The following is a 15,955-nucleotide window of genomic DNA, read 5'->3' on the forward strand; positions in this document are numbered from 1 at the left end:
GGGAATCTTGCACCTTGACTGTCCGACTACCTCAATAACGATGAAAGAGCAGAGCATATACTTCGTGCCTACCCCGCTGGGGAACGAATTAGGTTTTTACCATCTGACCTGAAAGACCACTCACCACCATATAAACTAATCGGCTTCGTTAAGAAGCTGGGTTTATTTGGTCGAGTGTGAATAGGTGTGAGCCACAATAAACCCTTGCGGGTTGCGGCGGAGGGTCGAATAGACCCACTCACCTTGGACCTAACCTTAGCTAGCAGAAAGGTGAATATCGCGTCGGTTTATGAAAAAATAAATAACTCACAGCTTGTCAAATCTAAGAAAAGACTTGAAGACTCTCATAACCTACACGCACCCTAACAGAGTACTCTTTGGAACGAAAAAGAAAGAAAAAGTACAATGTTGTCCACAAATGATGCAGCACATAAATAGAAGACTCTGAATTTCAATTATTTTCATGTTCAAGATACGCGTACTGTCAACGGTTGACACGTCAAGAAAAGTAATTTAACCACGCCACTTGAGATGACTGCCGCAGTCGCAGCTGAAACGTTTGGAGATTGTAACCAAAGAAGACCACGCCAAAACTCGGAAACCAACCAAATCATTGACGCCAATCTTGAAAGCCTATAGCTTTTCAAAACTAGGAAGAGACTTGAGAATTCAATCTCTCTCTCACACTCACACAGTCTCCTAACAAACGCGCATCGTAGGGGAGGTTCTTTACCGAGACTTTGAAGTCGCTTCCTAGATTTGACAAGCTGTACATTTCATAACACTACCCAACAGCATTTTTGCTGCTTGGAATGTTTTTTATGGATAGAACTAGCAGCTCTACTTTTTGAGATGTGAAGGGTAACTATTTTTATAAAAAAAACATGGTTTTCCGTGATATAACAATTTATTTAACTATCTTATTAGAAAATTAGAATGAAACTTTCTTTAATGTGACTTTGTTAAATGAATTGGAGTGTTGATTCTATTCTGGATGGTCCAACAGTAGTCAGCCCTCATACTTTCACTCCAATAACCCTGGTAGCGCTCCTCCAAGGTGCGAATATCCTGATGAAAGCGTTCTTCCTGCTCCATGCTTAAATCTCCAAGATTTTAAGGAAAGTCGACAGACTTCTTATTTCCCAAAAAGTTTTTAACGAGGCAAACAAACTCATTCCAGGCATTTTTTTCAGCAGTTGTCATACTTTCAGTAAAATTTATATCGTTTATTAATTTTCTATTTTGTGGTCCATCGAAAATTCCAGCTTTTAACCTCTCGGCACTCAATTTTGGAAACGATCTGGATATATACTGAAAACATTCTTCCTCTTCATTTAGAGCTTTTACAAACCGGTTCATCAATCCTAGTTTGATGTGTAAAGGAGGTAATATTCCCGAGGCTGGGAAATATTACATTAAACTTGCATTGTATTAATTCGTGTCTAAGCCGCTTATCTTCTCTGGTCCAATGCTTAATTGTAGCTCTGCTGTTCCACAAGCATATCCAACAGTTTATAGCAGAGCTATAACCTGCTGGCTCTATAAAAGGTTATAGCTCTGCTATAACCACTTTGTTGGCTCAAAAGGAGATTAGCCATCTTCAAGTCCACGCATATGAGCCAGTTGTATTCTGTGTATTTAATTTTCTCTATCTGTATTTGTAGAGTAGGGAAGGTGAGTATAGGCCCACAGCTCTTACGCCACATATGACCCATTGTACATCCTCCCGAAGAGTTGTCCTCCTAGGTCATCGTCCATCCTGTCCTTTCCCGGACACATCCTGCATAGAGGTGTGTCCACCAGCCAAATATTATGGAGGTTAGTTGACAGTGGCCAGTCAGAAATCCGACTGTTAAGCGTAGATTTTTCCTGGTCATAGTCAGATATTTCTCCGGCGCCAGCTTCCCAGGGTCGCCCAAGGTGATCCTGGCAAGATCGCATCCCTTGATTCCATCCCTTTAGTTATTGAGCATGGGTGTGACGTTTGGCTGGTTCCGCAACGGACTCATTTACCAATTTTTTTTATTTCATTATTTGAAAGGTTATGTTTCAAATAGTATATCTGCAAAAAATCTGAATTTTTACTCTTTATCTTCCCCTTCAAATTAATAGTTGAATGTGGCGTTCTCCGAAACGGGGCGTGGTCAAACTTGACGTCACATCAGCTGATTCGGCGACAAGGGAGTGCTGGCGGATAAGCGAAATACATACGTGTACAGAAGCCGAAGAGAGCAAGTTGTGTGTTGTTTACAGTTGTGTTTCAACTGCGTAAATATGTATCACGTGGTGTTTTCAAACCAGTCAGCAAATGAAACAAAATCCGACGATGGCAGCGATTCATAATCTCCAACTACAAGCCCGGTTGCCACCGCTCGAAGCTCGTTGCTTGATGTGACGTCAAAATGTATCGCGGGCGATCTCATTTTTAATTGCTCTTGCTCACTTGTTAATTGACATAAAAACCGGAAAATTTTGTGGGATACTTGGGAGATGATTTACTTTTATAATATATAACTTTCAATAAAAAACTAATTTAGCCTGAATGAGCCCATTGTCGAATTCATCAGGCCGTAGGTACTAGGTCCTAAAATTCTTAGTCCAGCCGCTTCCTTGGCTGAAGAGTTGGCAATGCAATTACCTTTACTCCTGTCGTGCCCTTCAACCTAAACCTAAAACCAGATATATTGTGGAATATTCTTCTTTAGCTTTGGTTGAATGAGCAATAGGCAAAGAGCCAAGTTTATTACCATTATGTAAAAGTACACAATTGAAACTGGTTTTGACGAGTCTATAAACAAACGCCAATCATTAGGATCGTATCTCTTTGATCCCATTTCAGCCACATATCCCGGAATATTATTGCAAAAACACAAAATCTTCCTCTTTTCCCTGATACGGTAAAATGGACATTCGTTTCTTTGTTGATCAAATTTCTCTCTTTCAATCGAGAAGATGGAAGTTCTGATGAAATTTTAGACAATCCGAGATCTCTTATAAAGTCATTCAGATTCTTTTGGTTGAATGGTCTTGGTCTTTTGGGCGTCTTCAAAATTGCTACCGCTATCTTCACAGCTTGTGTCACTTTCCTCCATTCGTTGAACAATTTTTTGCGGACGTACCTGGGATGTACTTGGTTGGGGTTCTAATGTTTCAGGTGAACGCAGGACAGCTCTAGTAACTGACGGTACAGTAGTAGAAATCCACTTGGAATGATTTTGGCGGTTAATTGCTGTTCGACGGTTTACGCCAAATCATAGGACTAATGAGGGATCCCTCTTGTTATTTGTCCATAATCGTAAAGACTCCGCACACGTTTCACACACTATATCGGTATCCAGGGCTTGTTGTTTCTTTCCGATGACTGTTGAAAGTACTCCTTGTAGGCATTTCTCATGAAGTTCGACACATTTAAGAATAATTTTTTGAATGTAAATGTGCTGCAAATGTGACAAAATCTATTTGGATTGTTTACACAGGTCCTTCTAGATGAAGCCATTGCAAAAAAAGAAACAGAAACTAGTAAGACGTTGATGCTAGCGATGTCAACAGTCAAATAAAGAGTATTTTCAAGGGGTACCTGTATCTCCTAAACTAGAGCTGCTAGAAAAAATCTGAGAGTAGATTTAAAATAAACGAGCCTAAAACAACAAGTGTATATTTTGTTCATTTGGGAAGTGATAAAGACGATTTACTAGATGATTATTGTTATTATTATTAACAAATACCTCCATGTACGACAGATGCAGGTAATCAGTTCCCACCCTCTCGCAATATCTGTTTACCCTTCTCTCTTTTGACCCGCATAACTATAATGAATAGTGCAGATGATTCTTCGACAACTGTTATTCTACCCGATATCAAATTTTTGATCTCACAATGACATCACGAGCAGTTCGATAAGCCAACAAAACAAGTTACCATTTATCCTCGTACTCACAAAGACCAGTAGACCTTGTTGCATCAATATCAACATCAAAGACTAATAATAATCCCGCCAGATGAGGATTCCTCTCGACTTCTTCAAGGTTACCTTGTAATCTTGAAAAATCATAAAGAACGGACAACCTACCTACTCTCCATCTACCTACCTACCGTCGTTATCGCGATGACCTCATTTTTATTCTAATTTTACACCTTATTTGTATAGCTGGTTATACAAACAGGCAGCGAGAAGTAATTGTGGGTAAATAAATCGGTCAAATGGAAATTACACTTCTGATTGTCGGGTTGCGTAATTCATGGTAATGCGATTGTACTCGATATGGCTTCTTGCTAATTTATTTGGCAGTTTTATTAATGACGATTGGGAGGGGGCGATAAGGTACCGGTTCAGAGTGACAGAATTAGTTTATCACCAAGAGATTTTGGGAATTAACCGTTAAAGGAGATATACGGAATGACTTTTGGCTAAAGGTTGTAAAATAAAGATGACTTTTCAAAATAAATATAGTTTAAAAAACTAAAAACACACTTTTAAAGAACATCGAACTGAAAAGTTGAATATATTTTTTTAAATAAGCTTAAAACAATAACGAACGAAAAATACTAGTATTTTTTTTTAGTTTTTGTTTAAAGCTTTTTTATAAAATATATATTTTCAACATTTTAGTTCGATGTTCTTTAGAAGCGTGTTTTTTAGTTTTTTAAACTATAATTATTTTTCATTTTTTAGTTTCGTATGCTATAAAAGCCTGTTTTTTAGTCTTTTTAAACTATATTTATTTTATCTGGAGGAGGGTTACAAATAAGGCAGCAGGAGCACGTGATAACAAAAAAAATACTTTTTTCAAATGAAAAAAATACATGTAAAGTAAGTTCGAATTATATTAAGGAGGTTACGTAGAGCGCCATCTGCCCGCGAATAGATCAAGCAATAATGTCTATAGATTAGATTAGATTTTTTATTGGTCAAATTATTACACCTTAGTGCTTTGACAAGTCAATAATGTATAAAATAAATGTAAATTATAATTGAAATCACCGAAAAGGAGTAGGTAGAACATGAAAATTGTATATGATACAAGCACAAAATAAAGTAAATAAATATACAGTGTGACCCATTTTTAATGGAAACACCCCCCTAAAATTTGAAGCTGTAAATCGATTTTAATAATTTTTTTTTAATGTCAAGTACTGAAAGGTCTACCTTGGGACAAAATTTGAAATGTTTATTGAAGTTTCAGGGCATACTAAGATATTTTTTCTTAGTCGAAAATCGGGATTTTTTATTAGCGATTTTTTTATTGAAAAAATCACCACGCCACAGGATTCAGAGTGCCTCTAAATAGGTGTGACCAAAATTTCATGAAAAAATATTCATTATTAACAAAGTCATGACAACTCAAAAATTCGAAAACTCACACAGCTAACAGTCACAATATATAATTTTTTTTATGATTTCAACAACAAAGTGCCGCCAGATGAAAAAAAAAAACAAATAGCGTAAATATTTTTAGTGAAAATAATGGAATTACATTCACACAATTCAACCAACAATGAAGCAAAAATTTTTAATAAACGTAACTAATAACTAATAATTATTGAAATGTTTCGATTCAGTGCAACAATTAATTCTAACTCATATTCTAGTAGCCTCTACTAATCCACCACGTATTTCGATAAATGTGTCGTAGCGCTTGCGAAAGTTTCTGATTACGTTCCTTAGTTCTTGAGGGCTAATATCTGCACATACCTGTCGAATTCTTGCACAAAGTTCATTTCTATCTCTTGAGCGGTTTTTGTAAACCTTTTGTTTGAGAAGTCCTCAGAGAAAAAAGTCCAAAACTATGAGGTCTGGATGTCTGGGTGGCCACTCTATAAAGGGACTACCACGGCCTATCCATCGGTTTGGAAAATGTTCGTTAAGCCGTTGCCTCACAGCTCTGGCATAATGAACTGAACACCCATCTAACTGGACAATTAAATTTGATCGTTCATTGATTGGCAGCTCGTGAATAGCATCCCAAAACTCTGTATTTAAAAATTCTAGAAACCTCTGCGCATTAATTTTTTGGGAATACTGGCTTTTATAGTTTACTACCCAGTTAGGATTATCCGCTGCCCAATAGCGACAATTCTGTGATGACACTACTCCATTTGTAGTAAAAGTGGCTTCGTCGGTATATAAAATATTTTTTAGGAAATTTCTATTGTTCAAATATTCCCCTTGGGCCCATAAACAATATTCCAGGCGTCTTGCTTCGTCGCCTTCTTGAAGTGTGTGTAAAAATGTTGGCTTGGAAGGTTTAATATTCTTCGCCTTGAAACATCTCCGAATAGTTTCTCGTGGAATATTCAAATCTAAAGTGGCATTTCTTATACTGGCATTAGGATTATTTCCGAAATAATCTAAAATGATTTGATCATTCCTGTCATTCCTGCTTCGTCTTTGTACAGGATTACTTTTTAACATCATTTTTGATACTGCACCAGTTTCACTGAATATTTTATTTATTTTATTTACCGTACCGCAGCTAATACGAGGACGATATGGATGTCTCTCATTAAATACTCTTCAAACCTCTCTAGCACTTCTAACGTCATCTCCCGAAATTTCAATTTTCTCTCTTACGCTCAATCTTGCAGCCATGACACAAAATAATTCGAAGAACTATAAGGTGAATATTGTTGACAATAGTACACTTAAGTCTTTCACAAGTGTCAAACTGTAATATCATTTCCATGGCAACTAAGATTTAAATTGAAATATTAGGTCTTAGTTTTAGTTAATTTGCATGAAAACTTGAATGTAATTCCGTTATTTTCATTAAAAATATTTACGCTATTTGTTTTTTTTTTCATCTGGCGGCACTTTATTGTTGAAATCATAAAAAAATATTCACATGACTATATGTTGATATAGGGTGTTTTTTGTGACTGTTAGCTGTGTGAGTTTTCGAATTTTTGAGTTGTCATAACTTTGTTAATAATTAATATTTTTTCATGAAATTCTGGTCACACCTGTTTAGAGGCACTCTGAATCCAGTGGCGTAGTGATTTTTTCAATAAAAAAATCGCGAATGAAAAATCCCCATTTTTGACTAAGAAAAAAAAAACGTAGTATGCCCTGAAGCTTTAATAAACATTTCAAATTCTGTCCCAAAGTAGACCTTTTAGTACTTGACATTTAAAAAAAATAATAAAATCGGTTTACAACTTCAAATTTTAGGGTGGTGTTTCCATTAAAAATGGGTCACACTGTATAAATGTAAAAATAAAAATGTAAAAATAAAGATACATAGAGACAGTACCTACATTGACGATAGTCAGCTGAAGTCAGACGCATCATAGTAAGCATTCTCTGAGAGATGTTTTTTCAGTTTCCGTTTGAAATTAGCGAAGGTTGCATTTTTCATTGATTGGGGCTGTGAGTTGTACAATGATATGTATGAGTTGCATCTCCTTGTTATTTCTAGTTTTTGGTTTGGTGCTCTAATATTATCCTTCTTCCTAGTATTATAAGAATGGTTGTTACCGTTTGTAGTGAACTTTTGTAAATTTTCTTGAATATGTATCAAATTGCAGTATATTACAGGCAGAGTTAACATATTGAACTTATAAATCAATTCTTACAGCTCTCCATTTGACCTATTCCAGCTAAAGCTCCGATTGCTCTTTTTTGAATTTTAAATATTCTCGAGATATGAACAGATGTGCCCTAGTTTATCAATCCATAAATTAAGGAACTATGAAACATTCCATGATAAGCGGTATGGACAGCTTCATTACCGACTTTATTTTTTATCTGCATTTTTATTGCATAGACCTTGCATGATAAGTTTTTTGCTAGTTTGTCAATATGAGTTTCCAAGTTAACTTTGAATCAATTGTTATATCAAGATATTTCACATTATTTGAGAGATTACGGGACAGCGAGAACATAACTGTTTGTGTCTTGCTTTTATTCACACATAGGCTATTCTCATTAAACCAGTCCGTAGCTCCTTGAATAACTCTTTTTTTTCAATTCTGATGACTCTTCAATATTTTTTTGCGAATGGCGAAGGAAGTGTCTTCGGCGAAACATTGTCATTGAATTTGGCAGGTCATTAATATAAATTAAGAAAAGTAATGGCCCAAGCACACTACCTTGTGGAACACCATTCAATATCATTTGTAAGTTACTGAGGTTACGTACAGCGCCACCTGCACGCGAATAGATCAAGCAATAATGTCGATATATCAAGAAGGTTACAAACAAACAAACATACATACATACAGGTGAAGTTAATAAAAGCGTGGTAATAAAAACGTCAATTATGTGACCGTTCTTGTTGAGAAAGTAGACAATATTTCCGATAATAATCTTGTTCATATGTACCATTTTCTTCTAAAATTTTTATATACGTCTTCGAAAATTACGATCAAGGTGTCATTCGATTCGTATTGTCACGTAGAAAGTTCAAAGAAAAATTCGAAAAGGCGCTGAAAAAATAAACAAAAGTTATAAACAAATCAATAAAACAAAAAATTGAGGTTTGTTTTTTTTAAATTCAAAATTTTCGAGTTTCAAAAAATCCATTAATATCTTTAAATTTGCTGAAAAAAGTTACAACTACCGAAGCTATAACTCTATTATTAATAATTTTAACAAAGCCATGGAACTAGAGCCAAAAATGGGTAGTCGCGCGGTGCATCAATCTGACACAGCAACAAAAAAATATTTAAACATATTTAATAAGGAATGAAAAAATTCATGTAGTTTTGGAATACGTCAATGAACAATTATCCGCGGTTAAAAAATTGTTATTCGAATTTTTCCATTAATTATACATTTATTAATTAATAATTTTTTATAAATTGAAAGTTAACATAAAAACACTGAGAGTTAACAAACTAAAACCCTAGATTTTTTTTCACTTCGTGAAGTTATTCTCAATAGGCTAATGATCGTTGTAGTGAAAATTACAAAATTTTGATTTTCCACTTTTTTATTAACAATTGAAAATAAAAAATAAAGAAAAGGAAATAAAAATTTTCCTAAATCTTGATTTTTTTTGATGTTTAACGGTTAAAAGGTACTTAATTTTTTTTACTGTTATTGTTTTAAAATTGTTATAAACAAATACATACATTGTTTATGAGTAAATATAAATTTTTTTACGTAATATACTTATTGATAGGAATTATTATTTTTAGAGAAAAAAATTATTTGTTGCTAAAAATACGTTTATTTATTAACAATCGTTTTTTGCGACCAAATATTAAAATTAAGGAACCTTTTTTAGGTTTACTGTTCTTCGATATTCAAAAAGTTATAATACTATTTTAGTTTTTTGTTTGTTTAAAAATCAACTAATTAAATAATTTTCTAATGATGATAGAATTTATATTGAAACTTTCATTATTGATATACTAAGTGACAAAGAAAGATAAACACTCAGTAATTTTACGGGCTTTATATAATTTAATATCTTTCTTAATATATTGCAATAACTAGCTAAGATTATTGAGTTCACTAGTATATCAAAGTCACATTGAAACTTTTTCATGTTTTCATATTTTTTATTAATACTTCAGTGCCCAACAATCATCAAAAGGGTCACAAAATACTACTATAGATGTTTCGCATATGCCAGGAGTCCCGTGACGACTCACAATTTTTTTTATTTATATAACGTTCATTACAGAATAAAAAACATTCCATCATACTCCATGACGATCATAATTCCTCTTGAAGTCCACTCGAACCTATTATGGAAATAACCTTGAATCTCGCATCACAGATCGTGTTCATATAATTGAAAACAACAAATTAAATGTGCAATAATGAATTTGCAGCCGTTTAGATGAAACAAAAACGCGTTGCACGAACGGCCCTGAGCTAAAATTCAATACCGATGTCGATTTATGAAGGCATATTTCAATGTTCAATGCAACGCATTTTTCCACTTCGGTAATTACAGTGCTGTCAGTCATAACTGATTTTTGCAACAATGTGTGTGTATATGATAGCAACGAGGAGTTTAATTTTTTGAAATAACAGTCATCAATGCACTGCCGCATGACGTAGTAAATCACGGTGACAATGCAACAAATGAAAAATATGCCATGTGACTAAAAAGTGTCGTTTAATAGATTTTATGCAAAATCATCAAATGGCACCTTTCTTTTTTTTTGAATACTTTATTGTCTGAAGAAAAAAATCTTGTTGACAAAGCTAATAAATGAATATAAAATAAAATGCATAAAAGTCCCGTAATTATAATAATATGAATAAAATCTAATGTACACCAGACTAAAGTATAAGTTTTTTTTAATCAAAAATAACAAACAATGATTGAAACAAACATACACATAAAACATGCTGGGTTGAAAATGATCGGTATAGAACTCAGTTAAACTATAATATCATGTGGTAATATTGCTATATTGTAAACCGTAACAGATACGAAGACGATTAAATGGGAAACAGGTTTAGTCGAAGTAACCGGTATTGTGCATAGTTAAAGCTGTCGGCGCTCTCGGAGGCCAAAAACCCAATACACAGAAATAAAGCCGCTGCCAACTAGTCAACGTGGACTGTAGACTTGGCGAGTTTTATGATTGGCTGAAGAGTCATAAAATTAAATTTGACGTCATGTTACGGTGACGACTAGAATGCGAGGATGGTTTTAAGAGTCGTGTTGTCAATGTTCAGTTCAGGAACTGATCGCGATTTGAGTGTTTAAATTCTATATTGGTGCAGTTATAATTACTTAAAATGTTTTGTTATCTGTTCAAAATGTGGCGTAGTTGGACAAGTACTAATAGTAATAACGAGTGTGATAACAACGCAGACTTTTTCCTCTGTAGGGAGTCCAATAGCGATGGTGTTGACTAGTTTAAGAACATGGAATGTAATATTTTTGAGAAATGGTTTGAAAACACATTGATCCCAAATTTGCTTTGCTTACCGAATAAAAATTCGGTTCTTTGTGTTTTCAATCCCATCGAGTTGATTTGGGGAAAATTGAAACAAAGCACCCGGCGTAAAAATTATTTTCCAAAAATTATTATTCGATAAAACGTTTCGTGTCATCATGACCATCATCAATTCTTTTTTAAATACGGGCCTGTCTTTTTTATTACATATATTAATTATAAAGCGATACATTCGCAATCCAAGGGTATATCACATTTGGTATGTGATATTTATGTGATATCTAGTCTGATAGGTTTTAAAAGATGGGTAGTTTCAGGAATATATGAATAAGTGAATTAGTATCCAAAATTTTTCTACATTCTACATTCTACATTCTACATGTGTTTATACTTGCCATATTCGTTGTTCCGACACAAAATGTACATACCTGTAACAAAGAGAAAACTAGTAAGTTGTCAGTAATATTAAACACATCAACTTAAATGGTACATACATGTCCATATGGAAGACCATTCAGTGAAAAATAAAGTGAAAATAAAAGAAGAAAGAATAAAAGAAAGCAAAGATGAAGATGACAGTATTCTCAAGGCAAATTTCCACCAAACGGACAAAATAAAATTATGAGTTGTAAACATTTCCAAAACTTTGTTTCACCAGCGACTGTTTTTGGCAACAAGGAAATATCCTAACTAACAAAGTCCCTGAACTAGATCGAAGGGGAATGACAACCTTAGAAGGAAAGCTGTTCAATTTCACATTCCTTTCGTATGATTTGTGTGACCTCTAATTTTACCTTTTGTCGCTTCTGACCTGGCAATCTTATAAACACGTTTTCGATAAATTTTAATACATTATTTATGCATTTACTTCCAATGAATCGTTGCTGAGTAATGAAATTATCTAAGTGAAATTTTCCAAGTTGTTTTTTTTGTAAATAACCAGATATAGTCTAATTATGCATCCTGGGTAAACACGCATGTCTTGATAAGTATTTTATTACTGAATGTAATATTGTTTGTTTACGCTTTGATAAGAATGAGTTTCACTTGTGAAATTCAGATTTGAGATATCTCGGAATAAAGTTCGAGCGATGACCCAAAATTCCCACATAACCTGATTGTTGTGATTTATGACTGTGTGTGGAATATTTGTATAATAACATTTCAAGTCTTATTTTGAATGATCAAATATATTGTGTACTCCAAAAGAAATGAAAACTGTTTTGATTGAGTTTTATTCTGATCATACATTAAGAGGTATTGGTATTGATAGGCTACAACTAGTCGTTTACAAAACCGCCACACACGTTTCGCTATACAGTAGCTTCATCAAGCAAAATTGATTACCTACTTTCAGATTGAAATATGTCATATTCCAAAAACATTACTATTATCTACGGTTCTATCAGATAATCATGTCTCGTCTAAATTTAACTACCTGAAAAGAGAGGATACAATCCTTTCTTAGCTAGTGAAAGAAGTAAACAGCGACGGCTCGTCAGAGGAGGTAAGGGAGGCCTAGCCTCCCCATAAAATTTGAGGCTATTCATCGCAATAAATTAAAAGATATTGACAAATAATTATGATTATTTTTTTCTAAAACTACTTGGGTATCATTACTTAACCATTAATTTTTAATATAAATACATAATATTCCCGAAAAAATACTATCACTCACTACGTAGTAAGTGCCAAACTGTATCCTGCATCAACAAACTTCAAACGCACCGCACATGAACGAATAACAAAGAAACCATCAACTCGAAATATAAAATGCCATACGTTGCAAGGGAGCTTGCAACGTATGGCAAGGGAGCTTCGACCGCTTTAAAAAACACAGGCTCCGCGAGACCGATCCAACCAGGGACATACGTCCCGATTTCTAATTTTAGTTGCAGAAATTATAGCGTTAGAGGAGGCTAGCCTCCAGTTGGTCTCTGTTAGTGTACGCCTGCGTTTGTTTTTTATTTAATTATTCGGACGATATGCCGTGACTGATCGGGACTGAAAAATATTTGTTATTTGTGTATAAAACAGGCAGTATTGTATTATAGCAATGCTTTTTGGTAATATTTTTAATGTGTTTTTAAAGTGTTTTCTTTCAATTCCAAGGTGTTTTAAGGTTTTCACTTTTCGGTAAGTTTTTTTCCATTTATTATGGATAAGTTGGACGAAATTAAAAAATCTGACGATTTAGTCGATTGGTTGCTGATAAATAATTTAAAGTCTTGAATTACTTAAATTAAACTACTTTGATTTTTTGTTTTTTGAAAAATGTTCGTCCTGTAGGAAAAAGATTTTCCCCAAAAACTTCATAACGACTCAATAGCTCAGTATCCATTTTTCGATGTTATTCAACTGAAAAATGAATTAATCGTGATTTACAGCGACCCTCAAATGTTTCAAAAATGCAAGTCTCTTTCGGATTTATTAAATTTTATGTTTAAAAATGATTTGAGAGATTGCATGCCTGAGTTATATAAACTTATATCTATAATTGTGACAATTCCTATAACATCAGCGTCAGTTGAGAGAAATTTTTCAGAATTGAAAAGAATTAAACCCTTTAGTAGAAATTCGAAATTTCTTGCGTGCGTACGTAAGTGCACACGAGATTATATCCCTGTATTTTTTTCTGAATTTTTCAAAACTATCTTTACGCAAATTATATATAATGCCCTGAGCAGGCTTTTGCTTAGATATAATCAGAGTACTCGTTAAATCACAATTTTTATTCGATTATTAATAAATCATGATCATGATCAGGTTCCTCAAGTTATGCTAACGAATTACAGTATATATCACTGTTTATTTTTCACAGAATTCATGTGTTTTCAATGCTTTTTTATAAATTTGATTTTGAATTTTTCAAATCCAGTTTTCCATCCCACAATGAAGAAAATTTCGAAAAAGCATTATCAAAATGAAATGAATCCTTTAAATCATACAATCAGAGAACAAATAATAATAGTATCTTCAAGGAAATCTTTCTTTATGAAAATCCACCTCAAAATTCGCATTCTATAGTATGCCAGGCCGGTCCTGTCTAGTTTAATTGACTGGATTCGCCGAACAAGGCGCTTTTGTTATGTATACTATAATGGCTCGTAGGTAAATAGCTAAATAATTGTCCTTAGTCGTTCGTGACGCAGAAGTTGCAAAATAACCTGTTTGGATTCCTTTCTTTGAATTATCATTTTTCCGCGAATAACAAAACAACATTTAATTTTTTAGAAAGTGGAATTGGCCATACTATGTGTATTACGGAATGTTTGTTGGTTAATTCTTAGATTATTATTGTTACTGACAAGAGATCGAACACACATTTCAATTAATTATAATAATTTTATTTGTATGAATATTACACTTGCTTACATATAGAAAAAAAAATAAAACAAATAAAAGACAAAACCGCAGAGTAACAGCGCTGTACATTTTCAACTTCAATATTAGATTAGATTGTCGGGGACCTGGCCCATGGCTTGATCTATTGTGATGCTCCTTGGTTGTTAGAGCTCATTGTCTAGCTTGATTTCTTTGGTGAGACTCCATAGCCTTAACACTGACCCCTTCATATAGCTGGCAACCTCTGGTTCCTCCTTACCGCATCTTGCGTGTCTCAGCCTTGCTATAGCTTCGGATTTAGTTCAACATCGGATCGATAATGGTGATGCCAAACCCATACGCCAACCACCGTGACGACTTCTTTTCGCAAAACAATACGAACCTGCTGCATCCATTGTCAAAGACACGTTGGAGGAATGAGTCATCGAGGAATCAAACAGCCCCTTCTTGTCACCTGTTGTGTTAGCGACTAAGAAAGATGGATCAACGAGATTTGGCGTGACTGCAGGAGGCTTAATGATGTCACCAGAAAGGACAGTTACTCTCTCCCTAGAATAGATGACACCCTGAACATCTTGGCTGAAAGCAGATGGTTCTCAATATCAGATCTGAAAAGCGGGTATTGGCAGGTGGCCGTTCGCCCCGAGGAAAAGAGAAGGCTGCTTTTTCCACCGGCAATGGATTATTTCAGTTTCTTCTCCCATCTTGACAGAACCTGCATTGGGTTTCTCCTGTCAGACCCAGGTTTCGAATAAAGCCGCAGTCATGTCTTCGTGGAAATCAGCAGGCGAATTCTTTTATATTTTTGGCCGACAGAAGCAAAGCGTTAGGTACGAAACCACTTTAATTCCCGGCATGCAAAATTATAACACGTTTTCCCCTTGAAGCAGGTGTGTTCAAAGCACAATACCTACTTGGTTTCGTCTACCCAGCCATATTTGACAACAACATTGGTGTCAACCAAGTTTCGTCGAGGTAGATTATATGTCTGCTGGATTCTCGGTAGCTTTTCATTCGCCTCAAATATTCTTGTCGGAGTTGAACAATGCGTGTCGATTCCATTATGACCATCCGTTTGTTCAATTTTTTATATTTGAAACCACAAGACAATAAGACACCTCGTAGAGTTTCTAAAGATTTGTAATTGTAATCGGGATAGTCAAGTAATTTATACCAAATCATTTCCAAGGTTGGTAGTTCATTTTTTTGGTATATACCATAAATTGTTCGCCGAATCACATCTTTTGTAGCACCATCAACGTTTGCGAATTTTTTATTCCTTTGTTTTCGTTTCATTGCATGGTCAATGACATCCCCTATTTTAATGACTCGAAGAACTGTCGAACGAGATAGTTTCGTTAACTCGCATATTCTATTCACAATAGCATTCTGTGAAGTGTGACAGTTTTCCTTCTTCAAGCATTCATGAATATTTAACATAACTCGCTGAACTTGAACATGTAAGTCCTTGTTTTCAAATTGCGGATCCCTGTCGATTGACACAGATTCCTCGCACGTAATGTCATCATTTGTTTCAAAAGGTCTCCAGAAAGCCATAACTATTGTTGACAAATTAATTTGTATATTCAGGTATATAAACAGCTAACCCTCGTCTTTAGATTCAGTATCAATTTGCTTCTCCTGAAGATGCTAACCTTGTTAGCGAAACGCGCGTCGAGTGTAAAAATATCAGTTTAGTGTTAGGGTAATTGATCTCTAGAAAAAGTATTCAAAAATAAGTTTGCAA

At 34.4% G+C, this 15,955-nt stretch overlaps 1 protein-coding gene across 1 annotated transcript in view; it reads right to left on the bottom strand.

Moving 5' to 3' along the window:
• LOC111511070 (Lysine demethylase 3) overlaps positions 1-15,955 on the bottom strand; it is a 701,967-nt gene that overhangs the window by 140,390 nt on the left and 545,622 nt on the right. The window lies entirely within an intron of this gene.

This window comes from Leptinotarsa decemlineata, unplaced genomic scaffold, assembly GCF_025532065.1.
Source record: "Leptinotarsa decemlineata unplaced genomic scaffold, Ldec_3_MD MMD2_tig00026330_RagTag_RagTag, whole genome shotgun sequence".
NCBI classification, from domain to species: domain Eukaryota; kingdom Metazoa; phylum Arthropoda; class Insecta; order Coleoptera; family Chrysomelidae; genus Leptinotarsa; species Leptinotarsa decemlineata.